The sequence below is a fragment of the Bos javanicus genome, chromosome 24, assembly GCF_032452875.1.
Source record: "Bos javanicus breed banteng chromosome 24, ARS-OSU_banteng_1.0, whole genome shotgun sequence".
Taxonomy (NCBI): Eukaryota; Metazoa; Chordata; class Mammalia; order Artiodactyla; family Bovidae; genus Bos; species Bos javanicus.
Genome location: NC_083891.1, coordinates 45,283,298 through 45,301,923, shown reverse-complemented (window position 1 = coordinate 45,301,923; position 18,626 = coordinate 45,283,298). Strand labels below are relative to the sequence as shown.

General features: G+C 45.1%; 1 protein-coding gene and 1 non-coding gene across 2 annotated transcripts in view; both read right to left on the bottom strand.

The window, feature by feature from the left end:
* The window catches only part of SLC14A2 (solute carrier family 14 member 2), a 508,248-nt gene that overhangs the window by 85,016 nt on the left and 404,606 nt on the right, over positions 1-18,626 (bottom strand). The window lies entirely within an intron of this gene.
* Positions 9,752-9,858, bottom strand: LOC133237884 (U6 spliceosomal RNA). The gene has a single exon (XR_009733394.1). It is a non-coding gene; the product is annotated as a U6 spliceosomal RNA (small nuclear RNA).

Genomic DNA, 18,626 nt, shown 5'->3' with positions numbered 1-18,626 from the left:
AATATAGCCCACCCAATAATCATATTCTTTTAATTTATGCCCCTGTTTATCATGTTCACAAAATCATATATACTCATTGTGAAAACATCAATTATTGATGAGTACAAGAAGAGAGCAAATTCTTATTCCATTGTGCAGATGCATAAAAGGTCATCATAAACATTGGGGAACTATCCTTCCAAACAACTCTTCTATTCACAAGTAGCCAGAGAATGGACAGACAAGAATAATTTTCTAGAAATAGGATCATGCCTTACAAGCTATCTTTTAAAGTTAAAAGTATTATATTTAATTTTTTGTGACATCAACAAAAGAAAAATGGAAACTGCTAAACTTCAGATAAATGTTTATTTATCATGGGAAATATTTTTGCTTTTTATAATCTTTAAGGCTAAAAAAACAGAAAAGTTATTTGGAAAAAAATAATGAATTCAGTATTAAAAAAATTCCAGGTTTCATACTTAGGTAATATTGATTACGTCTTCACTAAGAAAAATGAGGAAATTGGTTTTCTTAAACTTTTATCAGTGTTTACTAATTTTATTACTATTATTGTTTTTGCCTTGTTAAGGTTTATACCATTTCATTTTATTCTTTAACTGTAATTCAAACTCATCATCTATCTCTATTTATCTATCCAGAGAAAAAAGAGCTAATAGATTAGGCTATTATTAAATGTGGCAGCTCAGCCTCCAAGGTGGGCCTCAACACTCTTCACCTCCTCGTATCTTGGAAGTTATCCGCCTAACCAGTGGGACATGTAGAAATGATGGTCTATGACCTCTGAGGCTTTGTTATAAAAGACAGCCTCGCACTTCTGTCTCACTTGTTCTAGGGGAGACTGCTGCCACATCATAAGGACACTCAAGCAGCTTTAGGAATTTCTCATGGAGGGGAACTGAGATCTCTTGCCAACAACCAGCATCAGCTCACCAGCTAAGTCACCTTGAGAGTGGGTCCTCCAGCCCTGGCCAAGCCTTCAGATGAGCCTTGCTGACATCCTGACTGCTGTCTTATTAGAGACCTTAAGTCAGAGTGACACAGTTGTGCTGTTCCTGGATTCCTGGATAAGACATTCTGAGAATAATAAAAGTTTATTGTTGTTTTAAGCTGCTAAGTTTTGGGGAATCTGTTCCACATCAGTAGATAATGAATACATCAGCCATTTATACCTATTCAAGGATCTGATTAGCCAGTCTATTAGCAGGAATATAGAAAGGCATATTTTTTAATGGAGGAAAAGGTTCTTGGGGAGAAGGAAGGAACCAATATTTATTGAATACCTACAACGTGGTAGGTATTGTTAACCTATGTGATCTTATTTAACCTTCATATCAACCCTGTAGAATTGTGCAGAGGGTACTTGCTTACCAGCTTGGAGGTAGTCTGCTGCAAAAATGTAATGACAGGACCTATAAAAAAGATCCGTTTGCCTCACACTTTTGCAGGAAATTTGTTTCCTATCAATTGAGCCTCACGGGGCAGAAATTTTTTCTGGGAAAAAATATTGACTGGGAGTCAGCTGTGAAATACAATCAACCCACTAATTGAGAAATGTACATATCCAGCCCTGTGGTTCATTCTGTAGGGACATACCTGAGAAGTACTAACCAATATTACCTTCAGGGAGGCAGAGACAACACTGAGTAGAATCTGAAAGCAAAATGAGAAAGTATTGACACAGTTAAAGTGCTCCATTATTTGATTATTTGGCTTTCCCTAACAAGAGCCTCTCATTTGTCAGGTTGTACCCATGAAGAACATGAAATATATGATTTCTGTTCTCTGGGAACTAAGGGATGGTTAGATATGCGAAAATGATGTAGGTTGCATTATTTGTAAAACTCCCATGGTGGGGTGCAACCTGTAGCTTGGCTTGCCCAGTCTTCCTTCTAGGGTACCTTACTTTACCCAATAGCCTGAAAAGTTAAAATCAAAATTTTCAGCTTCCCTTGCAGCTAGGCTCTAGAAGAAAACCAGGTTTTTTTTCAATTAGAGATATTTAGGAAAAATTTTGGAGAAGGCAATGGCACCCCACTCCAGTACTCTTGCCTGGAAAATCCCATGGACAGAGGAGCCTGGTAGGCTGCAGTCCATGGGGTTGCTAAGAGTCGGGCACGACTGAGCGACTTCACTTTCACTTTTCACTTTCATGCATTGGAGAAGGAAATGGCAACCCACTCCAGTGTTCTTGCCTGGAGAATCCCAGGGACAGGGGAGCCTGGTGGGCTGCCATCTATGGGGTCACACAGAGTCGGACACGACTGAAGTGACTTAGCAACTTAGCAGCAGGAAAAATTTAGAAGGTAGGAGTGTAGCAGTCTTTAACTGTTTTCTGATGAAAGTTAGGTCATGAACATATGTTGTTTTCTGCTACTCAGGGGGTTCAGCTGCCAGCTTTGTGGGGTTTGAGAAGCAGTAGGTGTAGGTGTAGTGACTGTGATTCTGGCATCCTGATTTTTGGAATACAGTGGTGGGTTCTTGAATTCAAGTTTCAGTGGTGGTCTCAGAGGTAAATCAGTTTTGTAGTGTCCAGGAGTAATTTCTGTCCCAACCTAGAGAGCTTCCTCCTACAACTCTGCCTCAAATTTTGTAAGCCCTAAATAAATACATATGTTAAATCCCTTTTTGCTTACAATGACTATAGGGTTTTCTGTTTCATGTAGTGAACCCTGACTGATAAATGCTGTAAGAAAAAACTCAGTGTTCAGAGTTAGAGCAGGGGATATAAGGGAAGGGGAAATAAGAAAGGAATTTTTGGAAGAGGTAACTTTTTTAGCATAAAGAAATAAGAATTTCAGACAGGCCAGAGGAGAGATGAGGGCGCCCGGGTGGAAGTGAGTAAAAGAGCCCATTTCTCCTTCTCCCAAGCTCATACCTATCACTTTCCACCCTTCAGCAGGGTGGGTTATGTTTTTCAGTAAGGCCTAGGTTTGAATGGGAGAAGGAAATGGCAACCCACTCCAGTGTTCTTGCCTGGAGAAGCCTGTGGACGGAGGAGGCTGGAGGGCTGCTGTCCATGGGGTCACACAGAGTCGGAAGCGACTTAGCAGCTGCAGCAGCAGGTTTGAATGAACAGTTTCTTGGAGTTTCTGTTTGCTATCACTGGAAAGTGTGTTGTTTCAATATAGGATTTAATTCCCAGAACACAGACTCTCATGGAGCCCCCTCATGGATCCTGTAAAGACAAATACATCTGGAGAAGGTAGTGCTTTTCCTTTCCTGCTGCCTTCCTTCATCACCCCCCTGGAAACTGCAGGCTGCTGTCCGGGCTCAGCTCCCGATCACCAGCTTCCCCCAGGGAGGATAAAACGGAGGGACCAGGTGTTCTCTGACATGGCAAATCAGAAGAAAAATCACTGTACTGGGAGTGAGGAGACCTGGGATCTAAATTTAGCTCTGCTGCCTACTGGATGTTTAACCTTGGGCAGGTTTAATTAATAACCAGATCTTTACTATCTTGTGAATCTGCCCACTTCATTCCATTTAAAAGCCTGCAACCTTATCACTTCTCCTGTTACACCTCCTGATATCTGTGCATGCTCCTCGATCCATTCTCCTAGATTCATCCAGCATAATCTTGTAAGAATGTAAATAGGGTCATATCCTCTTCTGACTCTTCAATGCTTCCCAGTGCCCCCAAGTTGCCAAAACTCCTGGGCAGGACCTTAAGTCTGGTTTGGTCTCAGTGACCCTCTTTACCCTTCTCTCCAGAAAAGGCTGTATTTTAAGATGAACTAGAGCCAGTGGTTCCTAAACGGAGGTATTCATATGGAGGGGTACATAAGACAGTCCACTGGGATGTGGCTAGAGAATACTAGAACTTCTATGTGTTTTTTTTTTTAAGGATTTACACAAAATGGACAGTTAATTAATGACACCTGCACAGAGACTTCAGTTTATAAAGAAAGATTGAATAAGATAAGCCCACATAAATTCCAAGAAAGGGATGGGACTATTGTTTCCTCAGTTCTGATTATAAACTCATTATCAGCCACATTAGGAAGTAAAGGCAATAGCAACCTAATTAGCCAAGATGAGAATTAGGCCAAAAAAGGGTCAAAATTATGAAGTTGACTTTATAAAGGATTTACATTCACTGTCATTAAAAATGACCCTCACCTAAGTGTGTATGGTGCCTTGGCATATTGGTTGCTATAAGTGAATGAATATAAATTATAATTAAACAACCATATTGGAGTGCCTGCTCAAAAATATTTTCTGGTATAATTGCATAGTAAAGAAATTCAGAGACCACTGAGTTACACATAGACTTAGGTCTAGATGCTCTAAGAATCTGCCCTAGATCCAATAAATGAACTCTGGCTTAATGAAATAATGTGAACTTCTTGGTTATTGGTGATTTTATTGCATTTATAAAGTGGAGTTGTTACTGTGCAGTATATTCTCAGTGTATGCTAAAAAAGTAGACTTGAAAATTTGGAATATTTTATCTGTGAAATCATTTGATCTGGATATTGTCTGATGCTCAAATTTAAAAAAAGGTAGATATTATGTACCATTCAAAATCATGTCCCTGATAGGATGGGTTACTGTACCCTGCCCGCTGTGATGGTGGATTGCTTCCTGACATTAGGACCAATTGGATCTCACACACCTGTCCATCATTTAGAACCCAGCAAGCAATGCCCTGTTTGAACCACAGCCATTGTTGAAGTAATTTGTTTACCCCAGCCATCAGAAAACAGTCAATAAACTGCAGGGACTGACAAAGTGGCACTGTATAGGCAGCACAGGAAAATTGGAAAAGTGAATTGTAGGTGGTATGTGACCAGCAATAAATAATCAGCTTATTCCCATTGCAGCAATGTCTATGACCAGGAGAAAAATCTGACTAGTGGAAAATTTGAATCAGACCAAAGTGGGTCATTTAATTCTGTATGAATATCTTTGAGAGTGAATACTCTCTGATTCTCTAAGCAAGATGTCTCTCTACAATACCTGGTTTTGTTAAAACCATGTCTGCTGACACCTGGACTCTGAAATTACAGTCGGCTCTCCATACCGTGGCATCTGCATCCACAGATACAGAGAGCAGACTGTACTATGCCATTCTACAAGGACTTGAGCATCTGCAGATTTTGGTATACACTGGGGTCCAAAAACCAATCCCCTGCTTGTATGGAGGGACCACTGTATATCATTAGTAATTTACTCTTCTGAGCTAAACATAGACCTCTCTGGGTACCTTCTGTTGAAAAACAGGCAGCTTTGGAAAGAGCACAGTGAGCCAAACATCCCTCAGTGTGACTTGGTCTAGTAAATGGTTCCCCCTCTGGGGACAGCTCTCAGACAGTATTAGAGCCCCGAGGATCCTGGGACAGGATCTAGGAGGAGGTGGGGAGCTGCTAGGGAGGGAGGGGAGTAAAGGCAGAGAAGCAGAGTGCCAAAGGCCAGCTTTAAAGGTTTTGTTTGTAACCAAGAAAGAACCTGATTTTAACCCTTTAGTATTCTTGCCTGGAGAATTCCATGGATAGGCGAGGCAGGTGGGCTACAGTCCATGGGATCACCAAGAGTTGGACGCGACTGAGCGACTAACGCTTTTACTTTTCACTTTTTCAGGTCAAAAATTGACTATTTTCAACACTGAGTTTATCATGATCCTCTGGACTTGGGTAGGAATCACATCTTTCAGAATTAATTCAGTGTGATAGAACATGCAAGGAGGCCCAGTAAATTCTAACTTCCAGTTTTCAGTGCACTTGCCATTGGCTTGTTTGTTGATGGGCAATCCAGGCACATTCAGACTCTAGGCAATCACCCCATTTTCTTATCAATTATGGACAAATGAGAGACAGGAAGGGGAATTTCTAGGGAGAATGGAAAAATGGTCTTCAACACAAAATTGTTGTGTGATTAGGGGTTATCTGTCGAACCTCTTGCAGGATCCCATTTCTCATCGTTATTGTGGATGATTGAGCATGATATTGTGGCCATTCTGATGGCATCTTTCAGAAGATTTCATTTCTGATGTTCACTTGCCTGCTTGTTCAGCAAGCTGACATATCTGTTCAATACTGCACCCCCTCCCCGCAACACACACAACTGATGGATTTTAGTAGATGTAGTAGATTAGTAGTGAAAAAAATCAAAGAAGTTTGACAAAAATGTCCTCTTTTGATAGAATTTATTAGTCATTTGCTAACTAAATCGATCAGCTATTTTTATCTTGATTTTTCTTGTTTTTGTTTTTAGACATAACAAGTTCAGCTAACTAAAAAGACCAGGTGTCTAATCGACTTGGCTGGTTGTGCTGACAGTTATTTGATATGACATCAATTGACTCAACTGACGGGAATTTGAATGAGTTCAGTCAAAATGTTTGAATCCATCAGCGGGGAGTGTCAACCGATTTTTGCTCTGGAGAAAGCACTCAGAGTCTGCCTTTTACAAGGAGGAAGTACAGGCTGTTTGGCCTCAAGAAACAAAAAATCAAGGGGAGAACTCTTTGAAAGACCCTGAGTGATTTTTTTTTTTTTTTTTATGTCTTCTGATCTCTGTAAGGACCCGAGTTTCTCCAGGGAACAGAAATCTATGTGCCCCATTAGAGTTCCATGTTTTAAGTCTCTGGGGAGGCTGGTGGCAGCAGAAATAAATCTCCAGGGTTGATGCTTTCAATGTTACAGCAGAGACCTCACACTAACTCTGTCCTTAGGGTGTCCAGAGCCAGACTGTGGAGAAGCCACGTCTACTGCTAAAATGAGTGTTCAGTTTCCATGATCTGTGCTCCTCAGCCTGCCTCAAACTTCTTTTTCCACCCTCCTACTTCCTTCATCAGAGTGTCTAATGCCCTCATGCTGTCCCTCTCTAGGGCAAATAATAGCCTCTAATACCCCTCAGGAAAGAAAGAAAGTGAAGTCACTCAGTCGTGTCCGACTCTTTGTGACCCCATGGACAGTAGCCTGTACCAGGCTCCTCCATCTGTGGGATTTTCTAGGCAAGAGTACTGGAGTGGCTTGCCATTTCCTTCTCCAGGGAATCTTCCTGACCCACGGATCGAACCCAGGTCTCCTGCATTGTAGACAGACGCTTTATCGTCTGAGCCACCAGGGAAGTCCATACCCCTCAGGAAGGAGTGGCAAATCATTCTGGTCACTAACCCTCCCCGAGACAGATTACATTCCCTTCAGAGACTGGCACTTCAGTAGGACTGTGAGCCAGGCCTGTGCCAAGCACTTCACATGTGCTGCCTTGTTTCACGGTCCCAACAACCCCTGACTGTCACAGGCCTCATCTACAGCTTTGCAAAGTTTGTGAATTAAACGTCCTTGGCTGAAGTTTGGAGCTGAAGTCCTGGCAATTTTCTGGATGTGTTTGGCTTGCTCTAGGCAGTGAACCGACACTCCTGGAACAGGCCCCCGGATCCCAGAATGTCTCTGTCGAGACCCTTGGGCATCTTGTACAGCCATGCACACCCTCACCTAGAGAGAGTTGCTGCAGTGGCCGGTGACAAAGCTCTGACGGTTCAGATCCTTCAGACAGCCCTGCCAAAGTAGCAGCTTCTTTGATAAGACCAAAGGAAATGCCCCCGACCATGTCTGAGGAAGCACATGTCATGCACTTTAGTTCAGCAGGAAAGACTCAAGAGCTTGAGGGTCACCAAGGCTGTGTCTCATTGAATTGAGACAGCCTGGACCCTTTGCTGCAGTGCTGCAATTTTTGCACCTGGACAAATGTCTCCTTGAGCAACAAAATGCAAAGAAACTATATGGGACTAAAAATAACTGCATGCTTGTGCAGTTGGGGCAAATTCTGGGCCAAAAGATACAAAAAAGACCCAAAAAACAAACCCTCCACTTCCGAAGAGTTGGGAGCAAAAACTGGGTGTCAGGAACAAAACCAGGTACTAAGCACACCCCCTGCACCATATACCACAAAGGGGTGGGCAAACCACTGAAGCCACCCTTGTAGCCCGACACGTGGACACACCCTTACCTTCACCCCATATAAAGAAGAGGTTTGCCCACTCCCTCGGGAAGCCCACAAACAAGGGAACCTGTTACTTGCTCTTGCTCCCTGTTGCTGCAGCAGGGGCCCAAATGAAGCCTTGCCTGGATTTCTTGTGTGACCTTTAGTCAATTTCTATTGATTGAGGAAGGCCAAAAACCCTGGCTGATATCAATATTACAGATTTGGTGTTTGTTCCCCAAGCAGTGCTTACTAATGGGTCAGTCTGATCAATGCATTTGAGGGAAAATATCACGCAGACTCTTCCTCCAATGGTATTCATTCAGCAAACATCTGCTCAGTGGCACAGATGTCAGCTGGGCTGGGGGCATCCTCTGGATCACTAGCCCATCATACTAAGTACAGAAGAAAACTCTGCTGGAATTAGCCGATGGGATCAAAGCATTTGTGCCCAGACTCAGAAAACATTACTAAAGTGATCTGAGTGGTGAATTGGTCCAACCTTGTCCCTTTCTGTGTGGCCACTGAGCAGTTCAAAGCATTACAAAATTTGCACACTGTCCTCTCCGGAGATTCAAGGTTGGGGTCAGTTGCCTGGCAAGGGGCTGGGGAAAGTCCCGTAAAGGAGGCAATGGTTCTGGTCAGTTTCTCTCGCCTGTCTTCTCTATTTTATTTTTATTTTTTTTTAAATTTTTTTTTTGAGGTATTTTATTTATTTATTTTATTTTATTTTTTTTCTAATTTTATTTTATTTTTAAACTTTACATAATCGTATTAGTTTTGCCAAATATCAAAATGAATCCGCCACAGGTATACATGTGTTCCCCATCCCGAACCTTCCTCCCTCCTCCCTCCCCATACCATCCCTCTGGGCCGTCCCAGTGCATCAGCCCCAAGCATCCAGCATCGTGCATCGAACCTGGACTGGCAACTCGTTTCCTACATGATATTTTACATGTTTCATTGCCATTCTCCCAAATCTTCCCACCCTCTCCCTCTCCCACAGAGTCCATAAGACTGTTCTATACATCAGTGTCTCTTTTGCTGTCTCGTACACCGGGTTATTGTTACCATCTTTCTAAATACCATATATATGCGTTAGTATACTGTATTTATGTTTTTCCTTCTGGCTTACTTCACTCTGTATAATAGGCTCCAGTTTCATCCACCTCATTAGAACTGATTCAAATGTATTCTTTTTAATGGCTGAGTAATACTCCATTGTGTATATGTACCACAGCTTTCTTATCCATTCATCTGCTGATGGACATCTAGGTTGCTTCCATGTCTTGGCTATTATAAACAGTGCTGCGATGAACATTGGGGTACACGTGTCTCTTTCCCTTCTGGTTTCCTCAGTGTGTATGCCCAGCAGTGGGATTGCTGGGTCATAAGGCAGTTCTATTTCCAGTTTTTTAAGGAATCTCCACACTGTTCTCCATAGTGGCTGTACTAGTTTGCATTCCCACCAACAGTGTAAGAGGGTTCCCTTTTCTCCACACCCTCTCCAGCACTTATTATTTGTAGACTTTTGGATCGCAGCCATTCTGACTGGTGTGAAATGGTACCTCATAGTGGTTTTGATTTGCATTTCTCTGATAATGAGTGATGTTGAGCATCTTTTCATGTGTTTGTTAGCCATCTGTATGTCTTCTTTGGAGAAATGTCTATTTAGTTCTTTGGCCCATTTTTTGATTGGGTCGTTTATTTTTCTGGAGTTGAGCTGTAGGAGTTGCTTGTATATTTTTGAGATTAGTTGTTTGTCGGTTGCTTCATTTGCTATTATTTTCTCCCATTCTGAAGGCTGTCTTTTCACCTTGCTAAAAATATGGAACGCTTCACGAATTTGCGTGTCATCCTTGCGCAGGGGCCATGCTAATCTTCTCTGTATCGTTCCAATTTTAGTATATGTGCTGCCGAAGCGAGCACTGTCTTCTCTATTTTAGATGACCCCGGTGCTTGCATACAATGGACTTCGATGACTCAGTGTTTTTTCCCACAACACCCGCATGTGGCCGGTTAGGCTGACAGAGACTAAGGGTCTGTCCATTGTCACACAGCCAGTGAGTGCCTGTTTCTGTACGATGGTGTGTGTTGGGGTCTGCTCTCTCTTTTGCCTGTTCCATAAGATGACATAGCAAGGTGCTGATACCCCTGGGCAGGACCAGCCAAATTTGTTGGAATAAAGGACAGCATAGTGATGAGGTGAAGAATGAGGCTCTGGAGCCAGATGACTGAGTTTGAGTCTCAGTGTTCACCCCCTCTTCCCAGCATCATGACTTTGGCCATGAGTTCTCTCATGTGCAAAATGAAGGTTGTGGTTAATATTGGCCCGGAGTCAGCTTCATGGGCACACGACCAATGCGAGGGTATGTGCTTTTGAGCTTAAGAGGGTCTGGGTTTGAGGTTTGATGCTCTATAATTGCCATCTTGAAACTCTTCATAACTCACATACCTTAAGTTATTAAAAATCTTAAATTTGTGCTTTGTGAGTGAAGTCTGATAGGAGAGTGGGTCATGAGGTGGGGAGGCTTGGATCCTCAGCTCACACTAGGTGCTACCTCCCGCTGCCTCCCCTGGCCTCTCCTCACTGCTCCCCTGTCTCTGGGTACCCATGGCCCTGCCTAGCTTCTCCCTCTTTGCCCTGCATCTGGGGACAGCTGCTGCCTTCTCTGCACAGGTGTATCTAGGTGCCCAGGTCCAGGGGTGGGAGGTCAGAGCTGGGTGATGCCCCCGAGGCATCTTGGCCAAGTGAATCCTGGCCCAGAGGTGGCCATTTCCTTGAGGGGTCACTGTTCACAAAAGGCTGGGGTCAAGAGCTTGGTTCAACTCTGGGGTAGGTATGTGCATCTGAGGATTGGGAGATGGGAATCTGGTAGCCACTGGGCCTTTATTTGTGTGCTGTGGCAGGGTGCAACCCCTGGTGTCTGGGAGAGTCTGCATTCACCTGGCTGGTGCAACATTATAGTATCAGATAAAAACACCATGACAGTCCAAGAAGGTGAGACAGCGAGAAAACCACTCCAAGGAAGAGTGGAAAAACTTTTATGTTTGAGTAACTTTCATTTTAGATTTCTCTCACTTTTTGGACAAGGGCCCCATAGTTTCATTTTGCACGAAGCCCCACAGGCTCTGTATCTGACCCTGCATAGCCTTGGGGCTGTGGGGAGGGTTTCGGATGAGCAAGCACCTGAAAGCTGGGCCAGTGGGGGCCAGTGGGGGCCAGTGGGGGCGTGCTCAGTGAGAATCTTGTCCATTTCCAGCTGGAGGTGCTGACCAACGCTCAGGTTCTGCTCCTTTGGAGCAGCAGGGCTACAGTCAAGTTCCCCAGGGGCGACCCTCCACCCATCGAGCTCACAACAAAATAGAGAACGGTCTGATCTCTTCCGAACTCAGGACATGCTTCTTTAAATCGGGCCAGGTATTGACAGGTAACTAGCTATGTTTGCAACAGACAGGGCAGGTCAGGGCCAGGGCTGTGGCAGGCATCTCACTGAATCCAATTGGAAGGAGAGCAAGGGGATCGTCATATGGTCACATCCACTGCGATTCAGCTCATTTCCATCATGATAATGAATTCAAGAACGAGCTTTTGAAATGAACTCTCGATCAGAAGGGAGGCGGTAATTGCACTGGTTATTAGCGATTACTCCTGGATGGGGGTTAGGGGTGTGAGCAATAGAATTAAATGAATTTCCTTTGAAAGTTCTGCTGTGCAAAGTAAGAGATATAAATGCTACATTATGTGTTTAAAATACCTCCAGGGTTTGGTTTATAGACTTGTTTATATTTATATATTTATTTGAATGTTTATGGCTTTCTCTGTGTCATTTCCACATTGGTATCTCCATACTCATTATGGTTTTATGACTGCTTTTTGGAAATCAGTGGCTGAACACACCAGCACATGATTTGATGAGAGGAGATCCAGAAAACAAAAACAAGTTTAATATTGTAGTTGAGGGGAAGAGCCCTCCCTTGGGGTCAGAAAGTTAAAAATGAAGCTCGAGGTCTGTGCACATTAGTTAGAATCTTGGAAAGTTACTGCTTAGTAGGCAGCTGTCCATGCTCAGTCACTTCAGTTGTGTCCAACTCTTTGCAGCCTTATGGACCATTGCAACCCTATGGAGCCCACCCCACCAGGCTCCTCTGTTCATGAGATTTATCAGGCAAGAATACTGGATTGGGTTGCCATGCCCTCCTTCAAGGGGCCGACTCAGGGATCAAACCCAAGTCTTCTGCCTTACAGGTGGATTCTTTACTGCTGAGCCACTGAGGAAGCCCAGTAGATAGCCTAGAGATAGTCAAATTCCAGCCCTCCAAAAGGTGGGGAGACAGAGGCCTTGAGAGGTTGAGGGACTGATCAGGGCTCTTGAAGCTCATTGTCCAGAAATCAGGATGAGGGCCTGGCTCTTCTGATGTCCAGAGCTCCTCCAGACCCACCCTCCTTTCCTTCCTGTACACAGAGTGACTTTCCCATTGGGCATAGCAGGCACAGCCCACAATACTTTTAAGGGTCCACAAAAATGCTTTAGTTTCTTTAAAAATCATAAGTAAAAATGCATATAATTCAGCCAGGATTATATTTATCTCAGTACCAGTTCAGTTCAGTTCAGTCGCTCATCTCGGTACCAACGCAGTCATAAAATACAATTTTTAATTTTTTTTATGGAAGAAGGGACTTATGAAAGTCAAGTGCCTAGGGCCCCCCACAAGTCATCATTTTGCCCTGCTGATACAAACCAACCAAGACAGCCATAGGAGAAATTCAGGGTGGGGGACCCAGTCTTCCACATTGGCCCCTCCTCATGGTGATGAGGCTCTGCTCCCTCCCCATCTTGCTCCTTTTAAGTAAGCCCTTTTGTCTCAAATGTCTTTTTGCCTCTCTGCAGAAAGGTCATTTCAAACAGGGAAGAGAGGCTCTGAATTACACATTAGGATGGGCAACGAGTGATAGAAATAAGCTACGTGGGCAAATCTACATGCGTGTGCCGTCAGTTGCTCAGCCATGTCTGACTCTTTGTGACTCCCATGGATTGTAACCTGCCAGGCTCCTCTGTCCATGGAATTCTCCAGGTGAGAATACCGGAGCGGGTTGCCATTTCCTGGGCTTCCCAGGTGGCGCTAGCGTTAAGGAACCCACCTGCCAATGGAGGAGGCATAAGGGGTGCAGGTTCTATCCCTGGGAAGGGAAGATCCCTTGGAGGAGGGCATGGCAACCCACTCCAATATTCTTGTCTGGAGAATCCCATGGACAGAGGAGCCTGGTGTGTTACAGTCCATAGGGTCGCAAAGAGTTGGATGTGACTGAAGTGACTCAGCACATACGCACGCCATTTGCTACTCCATCTTCCTGATCCAGGGATGGAACCCACATCTCTTGTGTCTCTTGCACTGGCAGGTGGATTCTTTACCACTCCGCCAGCTGGAAAGCCTGGGCAAATCCACACTGAGCAGCAAACCTCTGCTGATTCAGTTCTGACCAGAAGACGCTTGAAGGTCTCTATGGTATGTTTGAGTCACAGCTGCTGTGTGAATGCATGGGTGCCCATATATAGAAGATTCCATGTAGTAAAATACAAGGTGTGTTGCATATCTTTGGGTGGGTGTGCATTGGGTGGCCTGCACCTCCTCAAACCTGACCAACCTTCAAGGTTCTCCCGTCTCAGTAAGATAGACAGTCACTCACAGCAGTAGACTGAGTCTTTAAGTCACCCCTAAATTAATGTTTTGAAGCCTCACCCACAATGTGATGGAATTGAGAGGTGGGCCTTTGGGAGGTGATTGGGCCTCAAGGATGGAGCCCTCATTTATGGGACTAGTGCCCTTATGAAAGAGGCCTCAGAGGGTTCCCTAGTCCCTTCTTCCATATGAGGACACAGTGCAACAACTCTCTAGGAATCAGGAAGCCAGGTCTCACCACATCTCAAATCTACTGGCTCCTTCATCTTTGACTTTTAACGTCCAAAACTGTGAGGAATAGGGGCTTTCCTGGTATCTCAGATGGTGAAGTGTCTGCCTGCAATGTGGGAGACCTGGGTTCAATCGCTGGGTCAGGAAGATCCCCTGGAGAAGGAAATGGCAACCCACTCCAGTACTCTTGCCTGGAAAATTCCATGAGGAGCCTGGTGGGCTACAGTCCATGGGATCTCAAAGAGCTGGCCATGACTGAGCAACGTCACTGGTAAGGAATAGGTGTTTGTTGTTTATAGGCCACCCAGTCTGTGGCATTTTGTTATGGTGGCCCAAACAGACTGGGCCCAGAGGGGCTCAGGTCCCACATTCTCTCATACTCCACACCCAGATGGATCATTATTCCTATTAGCGTCTCCTAAAAATCACATGTGCAATCAGCTTTTCTCATCACCTCTTTGCTAGGTGGCCAAGCCTAGGGCATCATCACGTCCCTCCTGTGTTATGTGAACAGCCATCTGACCAGGACCTGTGTCTTTGCCTTCTACTTCAGTCCAGCCTGAGTCGGTCCAGTCAGTGGTCCTTCGGATATGTAGCTGGAAACCTACTCTTGCTCAAAATCCCCTGGGGACTGATCAGCTCACTCAGGTATAATTCAGAGGTGTTCTACCCACTTGGCTTCTAGGACTTGGACTCTGGCTACTGCTCTGACATCATCTTCTTCCTGTTGCCTCCTTCTTTGTCTCGAACACGTCAAACTCACGCCTACTCCAGGACGCTTGCATGTGCCGTTCCCTCTGCTTAGAATACCCTCCCCTGGTTAGCCATGGCTCCTCAGAGATGCATCCTCCAGCCCCCTCTTTACTATAGCAGCCCCAGCAAAACTTTCCTCCACACGCTCACCACCACCCACCACTCTAGTAACCTTCATTTTTTTTTTTTTTGCTGTTTGTCCCTCCCACTGGGATGAAGTACTCCCCTCCCTAGGGAGGAACCATGTCTTTCTCATTATTGTATCTCTAGACTTATAAGAAATCACATTTCAAATAATACTTGTTGAATGAACGGAGCAAAGATTGGGACTGCAAAGTAATTTACTCTGTGAAAATGCCTGAACACCTGCTTGTATGGGCAGGTTTTCTATTTTTCATCCCAGATTTTGAACCGGGAATTTTGCTGATTTTCCTGGTCTCAAGGGTGCCCCTGCCTAGTTTCATCCCTCACTCTTTTCAAATGCTGGGTAGCTGGCTTCCCTGCCCATCCTCTGTGGAGAGCATTTCTAAAATATAACTAGAGCCCGTACCTCCTCTGTGAGAACCCTGCCAAGGCTCCTGGCAGCCTCCAAGGGAATGGCGCGTCAGACCAGCATCCAGCCCCTTGCCCACCACACCCATCTCACCCTCTTGGCTGCAGCCCTCCTGTGCTTTTTCAGTTCCTGAAACTGGCCCCAGCTTCAGGCCATAACTTTTTTACGCCATAAATTATCATGACACTATTATTGCTCAAAACAGTTCTTAAATTGACAGGGAAGGGAGAGAGAAAAGAAAAATATCATTTCCCCACCCCAATAAATTTCAGATGGAACTATGGGAAGAGGAAGAAAGTGAGGAGCGCTGCTAGACGAGCTGATGGTGAAACAGAGGGGCGCTGGGTAATTTTACCGGCAAACATCTTGTTCACTAATTCAGCCGATATTGATGAAACACACTTTGTGAGCCAGACAGACGCTGGGGCCTGTGCTGGGTTGGGGCTGGGGGCAGAGGTGAGATGCTCATTGGATTGTGGAGGGGCAGATGGCAGGTAGGGAGTCATGCCACAGAGAGAGGAGTGCCCGGTGCAGGGAAGCAGGGGTGCTGAGGGAGTCTAGACAAGGGGCTTCCCACACCCGAGAACGGTGTGCTCTGAGCTAGTCTTCAATGGGGAGGAAGAGGTGGTAAGGCAAAGACATGGGCGATGGTCAGAGGGCAGCATAGGTTTCATCAGGATTGAGGGCTGAGTGGGTTCGGTCCAGAAACCATGAAAGCACAGGGTGGTCGCAACAAAGATGGTCGGGTGGGCAGGGGAGAATTATAGGATCACCTGGAGCTGTGGGAGCTCTGAAGGGGTTTAGCACAGTAAGGGCTGGCCTTATACATAGCTTAGAAGTTCACTGGGGAACATGGACTTGGAGGCAAGGAGATGAGCCAAGAGACAGTTCAGCAACTCACTTGAGAAACGAGGCACAGAAAGAAGTCATTCAGGCAGCCACCTTGGAGATCTATTTGAGGTTCACGTGGGGTTGATTGGCAGACAGCTTAAAGGCCATTCCTGGGGGACAGGGACACCAGGAGCTACTTGAGGAGGGGAGACTTCAGGAGGTGGTTGAGGGTCTGACCATAGAGGAGCTAGGCTGCCTGGCGAGGAGGGCAGGTGGCTGTGATGGTTAGTTTGGTGCATTGGCTTGTCTGGGCTCCAGTCCCCAGTTACTCAATCAAACACTTATCAGGTGTTGGTGTGAAGGTGCTTTGTAGGTGCATTTAAGGTCCATAATCAGCTGATTATGTTGTTGTCATAATCTAATTATGACATAATATAAGTCATAATCAACTGACTAAGTATGATCCGGGTGGGCCTGATTCAAAAAGCCTTACAAGCTGAAGTTTTTCTGGGGAAAAAGAACCGTTACCTGTGGATAGCAGCTTCACTGCAGGCTTGAGAGTCCCGTGCAGATTTTGGACTTGCCAAGTAGCCCTCACAATCCCATAGCAATAAGCCAGTTCCTTGCAATAAGTCTGTCCCTATCTATCTATCTAAGCTCCCCCAGGTTCTATTTTTCTGGCTGACCCAACTGATAACAGCTATGAGGGAACCAAACCCAGCATCTTGCCTGGAGAAGACCTCTTGTTCCCCTGCAGTCTTGTCACTCCCTAGGGAAGGTGCCTCTTCCTCCTTCATCAGGAGCCCCATGGAGAAGCCAGTAGCAAAGATGAGTCTGTCTGGGGAAGGGGAGCACATCTCTATCCACCAATGTGTGTGCCAAAGTACATGTCCCTACAATGCAAGGACTGATTCTCGCCTCTCAGAGACCCAAATCAACCTAGCCCAGTGCATCTCACTTTATAAGTACTCCCTCTCTCTAGTTATGGAGAAGAAAATGGCAACCCACTCCAGTATTCTTGCCTGGAGAATCCCAGGGATGGGGGAGTCTTGTGGGCTGCCGTCTATGGGGTCTCACAGAGTCCGACATGACTGAAGCAACTTAGCAGCAGCCCCAGCTCTCTCGTTAACTCTTGGGCAATTCTCTGTGTGTTTATCACATCATGGGAGAATCCCCATCCTTGCTATCTTTTCCATCACTTTTAATTCTCACAACTCTCTGTTCCCCTATAAGGGCTTGAAATATATCCACCAAGTTTCTAATGAAGATCCTGCTCTATCTGCATATGTATCAATTAACCAAACTCAATCTCAGGAATCCTGGGGGTGAGATCAATTTTGTTCCAGATAGCTGTGCCAATTTCGACTGCTTCCAGTAGTATTTCAAACTCACCGAGAGCGCTTGGCAAGCCAAACATTTCCACATGGTTTACCCACATTAATTAATTTAGCCTCATGCTGCCATGGAGGGATAGGAGAGGGAAACTGGGTGCACAGGTGGAGTTTAAGGGAGGGCTGATGGGGGAGGGTCCTTGTGAGCTGAGGAGGCCTCCTCCCCCCAACGCCCCTTCCCTTCTACCCAACCCCGCACCTCCACCCATGATGATGTGTGGCTTTCTTTTTCTTGGATGTAATCTACATGGCTCAGCAGGAGGGCTTCCATGAAGCACGAGCAACGTGGGCCCCATGATCCCATTTCTGCACTGTCTTAAGGGTTGTCAGGGTGGCAAAGATCTTCTTAATGCATCTGCTAGGGGCAGCGGGCTCAGTATGATGCTGGCTCCCAAGGACTGAGTCAGGCAACTTGAAAAATGATGATGCCTGCAATGCCACCTGAGTGTGTGGGAGGGAGAGGGAAGGGCTGGGAGGGAGAGAAGACGCTGGAGGCTGCCATTGAGCACTTAGGTCCATCCAGGAAACGCCTGAGAATCTTCTTAGTTCTCATCCTCATAGCAACACTGCTGGGTACTTACTACTATTTTCTTCTTGAAGAAGGGGAAACTGAGGCTTTGTTGTTAAAGCCTTAGCTGTTTTCTAGATGTCTCTCACATGGAGGGGCGAATCCAATTGCAAAACTTCAAAGAGCCTGTGAACTTGGTGGAAAGTACCTGGTTTCTGGCATCAACATATGACTTCAGGTAATCACTCAATGCCTGTGTCCCTCAGTTTAGTTACTGGTTAATGGAAAGATAGCGTAGAATGGAAGAAAAACTGTGGGGTGTGAAGTCAGCCTACTTTACATTCTAGGACCTTCCATGCCATAGCTTTTTAAAACTCTATAAAATGGGAATATAAATAACCTACCTTATAGGGTTCCTGATTAACTGACATATTGCATATAAAGTACTTAGTGCAGGGTCAGCCACATTGTTAAATGCTAAATAAGTGAAGTATCACTAATTTTTCACGCGGACATTGTGGAGATCAGTTTTTAGCTCATTTTAAATTAGCTCCTGCTTTTTGTATAACATATGTTTGGTACTTCCACAGATATGCAAACACACTGAAAGGGTGTAAAGAATACTATTATTTTTATAATGCAAGGAAATAGCTGAAAAAGGTGGTTGAGGAAGTAGGTAAAATTATGGAAGGGATGGTTGAATACACGAGGTGATCAGATTTTGGAGTGATTAATGCAGAAAAGTTTC